This window comes from Octodon degus, unplaced genomic scaffold, assembly GCF_000260255.1.
Source record: "Octodon degus isolate 3935 unplaced genomic scaffold, OctDeg1.0 scaffold00461, whole genome shotgun sequence".
In the NCBI taxonomy this organism is placed as follows: domain Eukaryota; kingdom Metazoa; phylum Chordata; class Mammalia; order Rodentia; family Octodontidae; genus Octodon; species Octodon degus.
Window position 1 is genome coordinate 73,411 of NW_004525037.1, and position 14,410 is coordinate 87,820.

Consider the following 14,410-nt stretch of genomic DNA (forward strand, 5'->3'; position numbering starts at 1 on the left):
TCTCTTGAGCTTCCAGGTATTTGGGGGTTTGTCACACCCTGGCCTAGGAAGATCTACTCTGGGACAAACATGTTGGGGCTCCTTAGTCTTTGTGGGTGTCTCCTGTGTGTGCTTGGGAAGACCTGCTGTAACAAGACATCACCTGGTCTCCTCGGTGTTTGTGGGTGCCAACTGAGTAGGCCTGGGAAGACCTCCTTTGAAAGACACTTCCTGGGCTCTGGGATCTTTGTAGGTGGCAACTGCATAGTTCTGGGGCATCCTCCTCTGGCAATATGTCGCCTGGGCTTCATGGCCTTTCAGGCTGCCAACTGAGTAGGCCTGGGAAGACCTCCTCTGGAAAGACATCTCCTGGGATCTGCCATCTTTGTAGGTGGCAACTGCATAGTCCTGGGGTGACCTCCTCTGGCAAGTTGTCACCTGGGCTCCTTAGTCTTTGAGAGTGCCAACTGAGTAGACCTGAGAAGACCTCCTTGGGAAAGATATCTCCAGGGCTCCTTGGTCTTTGAGTCTCTTGGCTAGGCCTGGGAAGACCTCCTCTGTCAGGACGTCACCTGGGCTCCTTGGGCTTTCTGTGTGCCTATTGGCTAGGCCTGGGAAGACCTTCCCTGGCAAGATGTCCCCTGGGCCTCTCAATCTTTGTGGATGGCAATGGTGTACTCTTAGGAAGACCTCCTCTGGCAAAACATTGCCTGGGATCCTCGCTCTTTGTGGGTGCCAACCGAGTAGGCGTGGGAAGACCTCCTCTGGAAAGACATTTCCTGGGCTCTGCAGTCTTTGTAGGTGGCAACTGCATAGTCCTGCGGCATCCTCCTCAGGCAAGACGTTGCCTGGGCTCCTCGAACTTTGAGGGTGCTCACTGAGTAGGCCTGGGAAGACCTCCTCTGAAAAGATGTTGACAGGGCTCCTTGGTCTTTGTGAGTGTCTCTTGGCTAGGCCTGGGAAGACCTCCTCTGGCAGGACGTAGCCTGGGCTCCTTGGTCTTTCTGTGTGCCTTTTGGCTGGGCCTGGGAGGACCTCCCCTGACAAGATGTCCCCTGGGCTTCTCGATCTTGGTGGATGGCAATGGTGTAGTCCTGGGAAGACATCCTCTGGCAAGATATTTCCTGGGCTCCTAGCTCTTTGTGGGTGCCAACTGAGTAGGCCTGGGAAGACCTCTTCTGGAAAGACATCTCCTGGGCTCTGCGATCTTTGTAGGTGGCAACTGCATAGTCCTGGCACATCCTCCTCTGGCAAGACGTTGCTTGGGCTCGTCATTCTTTCAGGGTACCAACTGAGTAGGCCTGAGAAGAATCAGACTTAGGGTTTGTTTTGAGGCTGCAACAAAGGCAGCCATTTTTGATCTCTTTGTTTTTTCTCCCTGGGTTTTTTTTCCCAGTTCTGATTATAGAACATTTTCTCCTTAGTGTCCTATAAAGTATCAAGTGAGTTGTCTGGAGAAAATGCTATCTTTTTTAGCTCTTTTCTAATATCTGGAACTAAGTAATGAACTTATCTGTAAAAGTAATTTGTCCCCTCACTGATTTAGCATCTCTAAAAGTGTATTTTACCCAAACATTTTAAGAAATCAGAGGGGTGTTTATCTTTTTTCTGGTAAACAGCTAAAATTTACTAACTGAAGCTTTGGTCTGAGTTTTTTAGACCTTTAAGAATACACATTAGAAAATATATATATTTTTTATAATCTCCTGCCTGGCTATTAGATCAGGTCTGACTGCTTGGGCTCCAGTGGGAGCAGGTAATTCCTGTTACAGCTAAACCAGATAGACTGGCTGTTTTAAAATTAACAATATGTCACTTATCTCCAAATGTAACATCAACTTATAATGTTGTCTGTCTCTTTAGAGAATTTAAAACTTGGTTTAAGATTAACATTTCATAAATATTTTAGCAACTAAACAAGATTTAACCTTGCAACTCACAGGTGAAACTTATTATCATTTATCATCACATTTTACATATTGGTAAAAACACAATACAGCTGGCAAACACCTTATTTTCAGTTAACACGTAAACTTTTAGTGGTAAGAAACCAGTTTTCACCAAGGAACCTTCAGGTATGGTGCCTTAACCCCTTAGGTGTTCTCGGTTTCTTTTGGCTCATACAACAAGAGATGTCTCTAGAAAGAAATCCAGCATTGTTTTTTTCTTTTTTTGTCAAAATCCCATCAGCCACAGTCTTTAGTGTGGATTCACCAAAGAATGGCTGAGGAAACCTGTGCTTTGTTTTTTTAAAAAAATGGTAGCTGTTTTAAGAGCATTTACTAGCTGGTAGAGTAATCATTGTTTATCCAAATTTTACAAGGAATATTTAAAAAGCCTGAACAAGATTACCTTAAGCACTTTACAGTAAAGGCCTTAAGTCTTTAATTTATCTCTTATCCAATTAAATGATAACTAGACTTAGAAGAAAAGGTCAAATTTTTCTCTCACACTTAAATATTTTGTTTTTGTTTTTTTTTAATTATTTTATTTATTTATGTCATTTATTTTGTGTGTGTGGCCAGCTCAACCCACCAGGGGGTGGGGCTGGCTGGCATGTTGTGCTGGAGGATTGAACCATGGTCCCTATGCTTTGCTTAGCTTAGCTTTTTCTAAGTAGGTGCTTTAGACCACTGAGCCATCTCACCAGCCCCACACTTAAATATTTTGGTCCCATAAGTGTGCTGTTGTTGGAGATAGCTCCTTCTGGTGTCACGCAGAAGTCGGTTTTTTTTTTTTTCCATTGTGTCTCAGGTTCAGACTTTTTTATCTTTGGTATTAACAAACATTTATTCTTAAGGGCTTTAACTAGCTGGAACAGTCAGAGTTTTTAATTTTTACATGCCTTTAAAAAAGGAAAGTTCAAAGAGATAAGAAAGTCAGGAACAAAGTAAAGCAAGGAAACTGAAACAGATCAGGCCCAACATTCCTTTTAGCATGTAGAGCGGGATCAGAACCAGTCTATCCCAGTGAAACCTGTCCCTCAAGTCTTTAAGAACAGTTGCCAACCTAATGTCATTTAACTGGCAAAAGGAGTCCCGTTTTTCACATACAGGCATGTATATTTTTTAAGTCCAAGCTGGCTAAAAATCCCATTTCACAGAGGTTTACATCAAATCCAATAGGAAGCTTATTAACCTTACCCTCTCTAGTGCTATTGTCTAAAATTGAACTAAGAATACCAGTACATGTAACAACAAATGTAGCACATACAAATATATAATAGTCATAAAATGTCCCATTAAAGAAATATCATAACCTTATAACAATTTTATGTTTTAGCTTAAATTTGGCAACACATTTTGACCAATATTTTAACAACTGCATAATGAATTTTATCTGTGTACTGGGTAGCAGGCAGGATAACCCAGTCCTGAGGGTGATGGTCGGGAGTCACAGCCGCTTCTTATCAGTTGGAACTGTTGGTGGGATGAGGTGGAATTAGCCAGTTGTCTGGGCAGCAATGGATGGTGGAGGGTGTCAGCTCCGAGTCCTTCTTTGGAAGAGCTAAGGAGACTAAGAAGAAAGAGGGGGCGGCCATAGGGTGGCGGATTATAGCCTTGATAAATTTCTTGATCCAGGTGGGTGGATAGAGACCAGGAGGTGAAGATTGAGCCTTAACTGGCAGGAGAGTAGCCGGTCCAGGTGGAGCTGGAAGGAGGGCCACTCCAAAGAACAGAGAGTTTGCCACCTCCCTTTTTTTTTAACAGTCATAGAAAGATTATGTGCTCTCCCCCTAACCTCCAACCAATGACCTAGGGTAAGGGCGAGAGGAGCAGATGTGACTTGTCCCATATCAAAATAACCGATGTCCCACAGAATGCCAAGGGGACAAAGGCAAGCAAAAAACAGTGAAGTAGGCTGCAAACAAATAAACAGGGATGTGTGAAGGGTGTGGAGTGGAGAGAGAAGTCATTAACCAAATGTTGGTAATCCTGTAAAGGAAGAAGCAGGTTATGGCGCCAGACAGACGAACACAGACAGATAACACAGAACACTGAAACAAGACAATCTATTGGCTCACAGAACCAGCTGGATCCTGAGTCCGGCTCAACACCACTGAGGCGTCCCTCAGCTGAGTGACTTGCAACCTTCAGGCACGTCTACCGGATGCAGGCAGCGGGAACTTACGCTCCTCACCACCAGTCACGGGCCAATAGATGAGCGCCCAAAGGCAAAACCAGCCCGAAGGCAATGCAAATAGCCAAAGGCTATGCCGGCTTGAAGCACTAACACTAACTAATGGTACAGCTATACTTACCCCGAGAGATGGCTGTTGGGGTCCCCCGCACGGGAGACGATCCCAGACGAGCCCCCAAATATAAGGGTGGAGTCACCGCGAGGGAAGACCCCAAGAGTCAGTCTCTCATGCAAAGAACAAAGGGAATTTTATTAGCTGTGTGCACGCAGGGCGGTCTGAACATGCAGGAACAGAGCGCGCCGAACTGACCATGGGCCATGTTTTTAAGCCTGAAGACAAAGGGAGGAGGGGTTTTGCAAGCGGGGTTACAGAAGCAGATCGCATTATTTAATTTTAGGGTAACCTCTAAAATAATTGGTGGATTTTAGAATATGTCTAAAAATGAGACTAGGAAGGGTCAGTGAAAGGATAACTATGAGTTGGCTTTGTGGTTTCGGTCTGTTCTTTGGGGAGGGGGAAGTAACTGACATTGTTTCACAAGAATGTCATCGGACCTAGGGGAGGTGATGTTTGCTCAAGCTGGGCCTGTGGTTTTACTGCCCAACCTAGGGTTTTAGGAATTTGGGTTACTTAACAAACTGGAGGGTGGTCTCTTTTGTTTAATTGCTAATTTTCCAAATTATTTGGACCCTACACTACATCCTCAGACTTTTGTTTCAGACACTTACTAAGTCTCAGCAAATCATTGAAGTAAGCATGTTGGGCTGCACCCATGATCTTGCTGTTTGAGACATCCAGAATTCTTGGATCACTGTCTTGTCCCACCATTCCCTAATCAGCGACCTCTTTGGAAACAGCAAACAAAAACTAAGGAGGTGGCTCTGGTTTAAGGCATTGATGACATTTTTTCTTTGAAGGCAACATACATGCACTGAAACTTTGAAGTCCCAATGTCATTGGGGTCCAGTTCCCAGGAGAATCCTTTGACTGAGTGCATTTCTCTCAGCATTCTCAGCTGAGAGGGCTGTCATCCATGAAGCTCATGTTAGAGAATTTTAGACCTTATCTAGCTAGCCTCTGGAAACCTTTGCAAAGTCTTCCCATGAACCTCCTCTCTCAGTATTTAAGCCCCAGTGTCAGGTATTCCCAAGTGCAGACCTATCACCAACACCAAAATATGAGTCCCTTTATTTTTAATTTGTGCGTGTTTGCTGTATATAATCTTTACATTTCTTGTGTGGGGACAGTACACAGTACATTATAATTCCTTTTTTCTTTCCTTACCTCTTCTCCCTACCGCCTTCCTTTCTTTATTCCCTTTTCATTTGAGAAAGACCTATCTCCCTACTTCCTACATCACACTTTTGTTTAGTTCTTTATTTATGATTTTGTGTGGGGAACCACTTCGAGGTAGTTTCAAAGTCCCAGGTGCCTGAAGATGCAAAGGACACTACCCTGTGGTTTGGTTCTTAGGCAGGGGATATATACCAAGGGTTATATCTCAAAAACACAGTGAAGCACAAGGAGAAAAAGTGAGCTTATGTGGGCATGGAAGGAATAGCCACTATGTGGTGATGAAGTAGTCAAAACCATGTAATTGACTTCAGCAGAGAAGCAGTGTGCAAATAAGTTTGGGTGGGGATTGGAGCAATGTCAAGGAGGGCCCAGCTGAGGTGATCATTTTTCAACTTCATCTAGGTATTAATGGCATTTGTTAAAATAGAAGAAGTTTGAACGTTCCTTTCAGCTCAGGCTAAGAATGTGGGCAATATATCTGGAGAATGGCAGTGAGCACTGGAAGGCACAGGTGGTGGCCTAAGCCTGGTCCATAATGGGACTGGCTGGGCTCTGCGCAGAACTGAGCAAGAGTGTTAATGGGCATGGTGTAAATGGGGGCGGGCTGAGCTGGGACAGAACCGTGAGAATGGAACTGAGCAGGATTGCGCGCCTGAGAAGCAAGAGCAAAATGTGGGCCCAGAGGGAGGCTGCGATGGTGCCCTGATTTGGATTCCAATGGAAGTTGCTGTGATACCAAGAAAAATGATCTCTGTGGATGACCTCCAAATGATATGGGGGAGAGAATAAAAATCTTGAGCTGACATGTACTTGGGATGAGTTCGTGTTCTGTAAAACTGAAGAATGAATTTTAGGAACAAACAGAGGCTATGAGCAGAATATATTTACTGGGGGAGAGAAAGCACCTGTCCAAGGCAGGGAAAGGAGGGAGGCTTCGAGTAGGTGGTCGCAAGGAAGATGGCTCTTGCAGGGACATTTATTTTTTCTTAGTGAAGGGTGTTCTGGGTCTCACGACTAGACTGGACTCCTAGTGATCTACCTGGTTACAACCTCCTAAGAGTTGGGATTACAGGTCAGTAACACCACACGCAGTCTCAATTACCCTCACACTATGTCTCAGGGGCGGGGCTTGCAAGGCAGGTCCTGGGATCCAAACCCAGGCCCCTGCACCTCCTTGCAGGAGCTTCATCTGCTGAGCTATTTGGCTGGCCCTAAGGGACTCTTACCTAGAGCAAAACCATGTGCTGAGGAAGGTCTAAGGTGGAGGAGAATTTGGGAGATCGCTTAGGTGGGCATGAAGTGGGACAAAACAATGATCAACCAAGGAGATTACAAGCACCATTGCTCAGGTAAAGTTGATTAAATCTTCTATTACAAATTGTCATCTTCAGTGCAGTTGCTTAGTTCACAGGTGTCAGAATATATTGTTAATCAGGGCGAGAATCCTTCCAATTAACTGCTAGATTTGAAAATCTTGTGAAGATTCTCAGGATCATTCCTCACCCATCTTGTACATATAAGTGTATGGCTTGCCTCTGTCATGCTTCCTAGCTCTTCTCCTTGCTCTCTTTTCATTGTCTAGTTGTCAAATTTTTGCTTTCCTTTTAATTGTATTATACCTTTCTATTTGTATTTCTTCTTTTGAGTTCTTATACTAGGGAAAGTATATGATATTTACACATGTGTGTCTGGTTCTTTTCTACTTATGAGTGTATTTTCAAGCGACATCCACTTTAACATAAATTCCCCAGTTGGTTGAGGGAACAGGAGAAATAGAGAGAGGGACATCACTGCCCTGGCAATGCCCCAGCGCGGGTGGGCATGGTGGACGGTGTGGTTGCAGGACGGGGCGTAGGCTTCAGGGAATGGCATCCTGTGACACCATGGGAGGGCATGTCCTATGCAGATAATGAAGCTCAGGGGTTGCTGGTTTGATCCCTGGTGTTGAAGCTTGATGATTTTCCTGTGACCAGGGAGATAGCTTAGTGCACTTTCGCAGCCCAGTGAATGTCCTGCGTGGATGAGCTAGGCAGACCCGAGAGTGTGTGAAGGCAAATGAGCCTGAGTGCAGAGTGAGGCTTGCAGGAGGCTTGGTGGGGGAGGGTGCAGCATCAGTCATACTTACCTGGCAGGGGAGATACCAGGATCATGAAGGTGGTTTTCCCAGGGAGAGGCTTATCCATTGCACTCTGCATGTGCTGACCCCTGCGATTTCTGCAAATGCGAAAAACTCGACCGCATAGTTTGTGGTAGTGGGTTACTGAGTTCGCACTTTCCCTTGTTTTGTGGTTCAACAAAAGGCTTAAAGTGCTATAGTTTGGTCTGTTTGTTTCATTTATTTCAGTCATTTTGTGAAATTGGCCTGTGAAGAAATACATAAATTTTGCAGGTGCCTGCTGAGTTAAATGTTTTTTCTATATATATTTTAGGTTTGCTTTGTATCTATTTGTTTAATTGGAAGATTATTGTCCTTACATATATGGAAAAAGATATTTTTGATTTTTTTTACTTTGTGTTTCTTGATGGCTCTCTACTGACACTCCAAACTTACATGGGCTTGGACACGCAGCATTCTGCTCAGATGTCATGGCTCTGTGGACAGACCTGCTTTGTCCATCACTCTCCTCTTCACTAGCACGAGGGTCCCACACTCTGTGCTTTTCTGCTTGGAAGGAGCAATGTCCCATGCCACACTCGGAGAAACAGAATAGAGTGAAAGAGTCTAGCTGCTGACCAGACCAGGAGAGCTCCCAGCCCAAAAGTCAAGCAGTACAGTGAAGCACCAGTGTCACTGCTAGTTGTTTATTTCATGTGAATGTTTGCCAGCAGTTCCTTGAACCCTGAGCTGAGCGCTATAGAGCAAGGTCGAAGCTATTTCAATTGCAAGGCTATTTCTGTTCTATTTCTTTCTTTCCTTCTGTTTCTTTCTCTTCCTTTCCTGTAAAGCTCTTAACGGAGTTACATGTTCCACACTCACCCTTCATAGAGGATCAGCTTTGCTCATCACCGTGCACGGGACGCCCACACGTGAGGAGGAGCATGGTAAATTGATTTGCAAGCTGAATGATGGAGACTATATAAATACATCTGCTTTTAGGGATATTTCTATTTATAAATTTGTTAATTTTACAGTTTATTATATTAAACAATGTATACTTAACAGGAAAATGAAATAACATAAAATTAAATTTTAGTATCTATAATGTTGACAAGAAACATCATTTTCAACATCATCCATTGGCCTGCTTACAAAATCTAAACAAGAATAGAAGTGCATTTCTATATCAAATATAATAAAAATTGAAAAATTTAACACCCGTATAACCTTTGCTACACATGACAGCATGTTCCATGCACAGGCCTAGCTGACGCTGACAGCATATATGATTTGCTTTCCTGTCTTTTGGGCAGGTCATACCTGTCACCTCTTCTCTTCCTGTTTTCTCAAGTGGTTCCCACTATACCATGTGCATTTAGTGGAAAAATGAAATATCAATAAAATAAGATATTAAATATGCTACAACTGTTCAGGAAAAACATTGTCTCCTACATCAACTGTTTGCTTAATAAATCTAAAAAGAAATATATAGATCTTTATGTACAGCAGTTAAGGGGATGCACACCTGTAATCCCACAAGTCAGCAGGAGCAAGAGGCAGGGGAATCACCTTGAATTGAAGATCGGCCTGCACTACAGTCAGACCAATTCTCAAAAAAATCAAATAAATAAACACATGAATAATATCCCTTAGTTATTGCAAACTGATTGAACCTACAACCCCCAAATGAGTGTACACAGAAGAATTAAGTAAAAGAGTTAATGGTCAGCTAGATAACTCAGCAGAGGAAATTGCCTGCTTAGGCAGAGTGCAGCAGCCAGGGTTCCATGCTTGCCATGTGGCCCCACCTCCAGGGCTTAAGGAGATGCCATTGAGACTGAGAGGTTGGCACATAACTATAATCCCACCATTTGGGAGGCTGAACACAGGCAGATCACTATGAGACAGATCCATGGACTGAGACCCTGTAGACCGTGTCCTAAATAGCAAGCAAGCAAGCAAGCAAGAAAGAAAAAAAGAAAACAAACAGTTAACTGCTTTGATTTTTAAGGCTCCAGGATGATAAAAACCCTTTCACAGATTTTGAGATTTTGCAAAGTTTAAGACAAAGACATCCTCCGGGTGGCCCATATTTATTTACTTATCAAAGGCGGAGAATACTGACGAGAGTGGACATCTGAGCAGGACTATTCAAGGACCAGGAATTCCACTCAGATATTTCTCTATTAATCCATCATGTCCACTTAGGAGAACTATGGTACCTCCAGGAAAGGCTTCCCCACAGGATTGAGATTTCTGCAGCTACAGTCCTTGTCTAGTTAATGGAGCTTGGAGCAGGCATCCTTAGCTGTGGCCTTGTCTTCTCCTGGAAGGCTTTGAGGTTTCACCCACCACTGCAGTCCTCAGCTTGGATCAGGGACTCTCACAGGTTCTCTTCCTATGTGTCCCCTTCCCATCTACAGACCAGGGGCCTCAGCATTGACAAACTCCTAAGTAGGCATGGAAAGTTCATTGGGCATTTACATCCTGCTCAGAGCTGCTTCATAGTGTTTTCTGTGAAAAACTTTGTGCGCTACAGTGAATATACAAGTAAAACTCTACCACAAAAACAATCTTTACTTGAATGATTATACGCAAGGCAGTTTACATACATGAAAGCAGCACATTCCATATACAAAATCAGTTACACTGCTCACGTGTGTGTTTTGGTTTCCTGACTGTTTTGGTCGCACATACATGACATTTTGCTGGTCTCTCTGTCTTTTTAGGATTTTCTTGTGATGTCTGAGCTGTCTGCACACTGGTCTGTTCTAGGATTCTTTTGCCGAGTTTTTTTTAGGAAGATATTAATACTGCATTCTCTGTAGTATGGAACATTTATTTGTTTATTTGCAGTGCTGGGAATTGAACTCAGGACCCTGTGTTTGCCAGTCAGGCTCTTATTCTACTGAGCTACCTCCCCAGCCCTGTATGGAACATTTAGTTCTGATTTTTAGGAAAAATTCTCCATGATATTGTGTACTTATTTTTTGTAGGAAACTATACCTGATATGTTTAGGATCAAGTAAAACACAACCATTGGTCAACACTTTGTAGTTCGAATGATATCATAGTTACTTCATGAGTCCTCAACAACCATCTTCAGAACCTGTATTCTAATAAGATTGAAAACAGAAGAAATGGACAGATTTCTGGATACATAAGAGTTACCAAATCTGACCCTAGAAATTTTAAAAATTCTGAATAAATTAATTACCACAATGAAACTGAAGATGTAATTTAAAACTTACTAGTAAAGGAAATCTCACGTTCTCACAGATTCACAGCTCAATTGTATAAGAAATGTAGAGAAGGCCTAATGCCAGTCCTTCTCAAATACTTTATGGACAATTAAAGAGAAGCAGTACTCCCAAACTGATTCATGCAGGCAAGAATTAGCTGATACCAAACCAGAGAATGAATCAACCAGAAAGAGAAGTACAGGCCTATCGGCCTCATGAAGACTAGACACAAATATCTTCAATAAGATACTGTCAAACAGAATGCTGTAAATCACCAAGATTGTACACCATGACTAAGCAAGATCTAGCCTGGGAGTGTAGGAATGCTTCAAAATATGCCAAAGAATGGAAGTAATAGACTGGGTGTAGTGGTGCCTCCCTGGAATCCCAGCACTTGGGAAGTGGAGGCAGAGGGTTGCAGAGAGTTTCAGGCCAGCCTGGCTTGCACAGTGAGTTCAAGGGCAGCCTGAACTGCACAGTGAGACCCTGTCTCAAAAACTAAAATAATGAAAAAAAATTATTAAACATAACATACATTTATTAGCAGAGCCAAGAACAAAAACCAAATGACTAACTCAAAACATGCAGAGAGAGCATTTGACAAAGTCCCAAACCCATTCATGATAAAAACCTCACAGAATATTGGAATAGATGGACTGGATCTCAATCTGATAGAAGTCATCAATGAGAGCCTGTGATGGCAGATGCAACAAGAGACCCTGACAGGGGCTGAGGATGGGAACAAGCAAGTTTTATTACCCCACAGCGTACAGTATACTACAATAGCCAACTGAGGAGTGTTGACCTCAGCTGGGCTTTGTAGTGGGTTTGCACACATTTACAAGCAACCATGATAACCACATTGCTTCATTTTAAAGTTTTACAAAAAGTCACAAGATTAACATGAGCCAGTGTTATACATTTTTAATTCAATGGTAATTTGCTTTAGTGCTGCCTTCTCAGAAAATAATTCTTTGTATCTATCTATTCAGAAAATGCAAAGCAATTGTAAACAACACTAGAGATGATATAGAATTTCACTAAACAAAATGATAGAAATTCAACAAATATACTGCATATTGTTGTGCTCAAATTAATTGTTTAGAATCCCAGATACAAGCCTGTAAGATTGGTCAACAAATTATAAAATATTAAACACGACACAGAAAAAATCAAGCATTAACTCAACCTTTCAATGGAGCAGCAAATGTTAGCAGGACATTTACCAAGCTATCCTGTGTATATGCACAAATCTTTCACTTTCCTTCCTTTCATTCTTTTCTCCATTTCCTCATGCCAGTGTTCCTTCCTGTTGAATAGATTCTTTCTTTCACAGCATCTATTGTATAGTTCAGATTTTCTTTATTCTTTCAAGTCCTTATACTAGAAAGACAATCTGATGTTTGTATATCTAATTTATTTCATTTAAGAAAATGTTCTCTAGTTACATCCATTTACTTATGAAAGCCTCAAGTTAATATTTTTTATAACTCAGCAATACTTCATTGTGTAAAATTATTGCATATTTTTTATCCATTCCTCTGTTGAGCGTTTGAGTTGTTTCCAAGTTTTAGCTATGACAAATTGCACTGTAATAAACATGGGTGCTTGTGTATCACTGTGGTATGTTTTCAGTTCTTTTGGAATCATATGCACAAGGCCAATAGTTGGTTTGAATGGGACCTCCAATCCTAACTTTTTGAGGAATCTTCATACTGATTTCCATAGTGGTTGTGCCAGTGTACACTCCCTCCAATCCTAAAAAATTGTTGTGGTTTCCATAAACACCCTCCAGTGTTTGTTACTTATTGACTTTTGATGATAGCATTGTTTCTGGGATGAGATGGAATCTCAGTGTTGTTCTAAGTTGCATTTCATGAATGACCATTATTGTTCAACATTTTTTCATATATGTATGTGTCATTTATATTTCTTCATCTGGGAAGAGTATATTCATCCCTGATGCCCATTTTTCAATTGAGTCTTTGAATTTTGGAATCCTGATTTGTGTTTTAAATCTTTAAATATTCTAGATAGATGACCTTTGTCTGAGGGACAGTTGGCTAAAATTTTTTCCCAGTTTGTAGGTTTTATTTTTACTGTGTTGGTGACTTTCTTTGACATGCAGAAACTTTTTTAAATGATGATTTCCTAATTGTTAATTCTTTGAAATATTACCTTTGCTGTTGGATTTTTGTTCATGAGATCTCTCCTTACCCCATGACTTCAAGATTTCCACCTACATTTTCCTCCAGGAGATTTAGTACTTCTGTTTTAATGTTGAAAAGTTTTATCCATTTTTCTGTACTTTAATGCATGGTGAGATACATGGGTCTAATTTTAGCCTTTGGCATGTGAAAAGCCAGTTTTTCCAACATCATTTATTAAAGAAACTATCTTTCTTCCAGTGAACATGCTTAGCCACTGTGTTAGAGATAAGGTGGCTGAGAGTGTTTGTAGTTGTTTCTGCACCTTCTGATCTATTCCATTGATCCTCATGTCTGCTTTTTGCTAGTACCATGCTCATCCTCTCTCAGTGGCTTTGTAGTACAAGTTCATTTTAGGGATTGCGATGCTCCTGTCTTTCCTTTGTTGCTCAGGATTCCTTTTGCCATTCTCAGTCTTCTGCTTTCAGATGAACTTTAGGAAATCTTTCTTGATCTTTGTGGTTTAATAATGATATTTTAATTGAAATTGCATTGCATTTGTGTAAAAAATATTGGGCGTATGTGCATTTTCACAGTGTTGGTTCTTCCTATCTAGGAGCAGAGATTATGCCCATTTCCTGAAATCCCCTTCAATCTGTTTTCTCAGAGGAGTGAAATTTTCACTGTACAGATCTTTTGCTTTGTTTATTGGATTAATTCCTAACTATATGACTTTGGATGTGATCACAAAAGCTGTGATTTTTCTAATTGCTCTGTCAATGAGTTTATTGTTTGTGCATAGAAATGCTACTGAGGGGCCTGGAGATAGCTCAGTAGAGTAAGCACTTGCCTGGCAAATGCAAGGGCCTGAGTTCAATCCCTGCTTCCACAAAAGAAAGAAAGAAAGAAAGAAAGAAAGAAAGAAAGAAAGAAAGAAAAGAAGTGAAAAACAAAATAGTAAGAAAGAAATGCTATTGATTTTTTTAAATGATAAATCTTTTCTTTAAAATTTATTTATTTATTTGGAACAGGGTCTTTTTCTTTTTTTATTTTTAGTGAAGGATCTATAGCATATTCAGGGTCTCTCTACTAGATCAGCCTCATGGTGAGTCTTTGCTTTAGTCACTCCCAAGTGCTAGGATTAGAGGTGCACATAACTAGGCCCAGTCTCAGTCGCCATTTCAGTAGGCTCCTGGTGCGAGGCCTAATGACAGGACCAGAGATCAAACCCCTGATTCTGTGCCTGCTTGCAGGCACTTTAATCTGCTGAGCTTTTTGGCCAGCCCATTGGTATAGGGTCCCACTACACAGCTCCAACTCACAGTGATCATCTTGTCTTAGCCTCCCCAGTACTTGGATTACAAGTATGGGCCACCTGCACCTGGTTTTGGTGGCCATCATGGCATGCCCTGGGTTCCAGGCTGGCATGGCATTCGGGTGCTTAGACCAATGAGCTCTCTCTCCCCTGCTATTGATTTTTGACTGCTGACTTTTTGTCTCTTGCTAT

The 14,410-nt window shown here is 41.8% G+C and overlaps 1 non-coding gene across 1 annotated transcript; it reads left to right on the plus strand.

Moving 5' to 3' along the window:
* Positions 1 to 7,533: 7,533 nt before the first annotated feature.
* On the plus strand, positions 7,534 to 7,697 carry LOC111814736. The gene has a single exon (XR_002819643.1). It is a non-coding gene; the product is annotated as a U1 spliceosomal RNA (small nuclear RNA).
* The last annotated feature ends 6,713 nt before the right edge of the window (positions 7,698 to 14,410 follow it).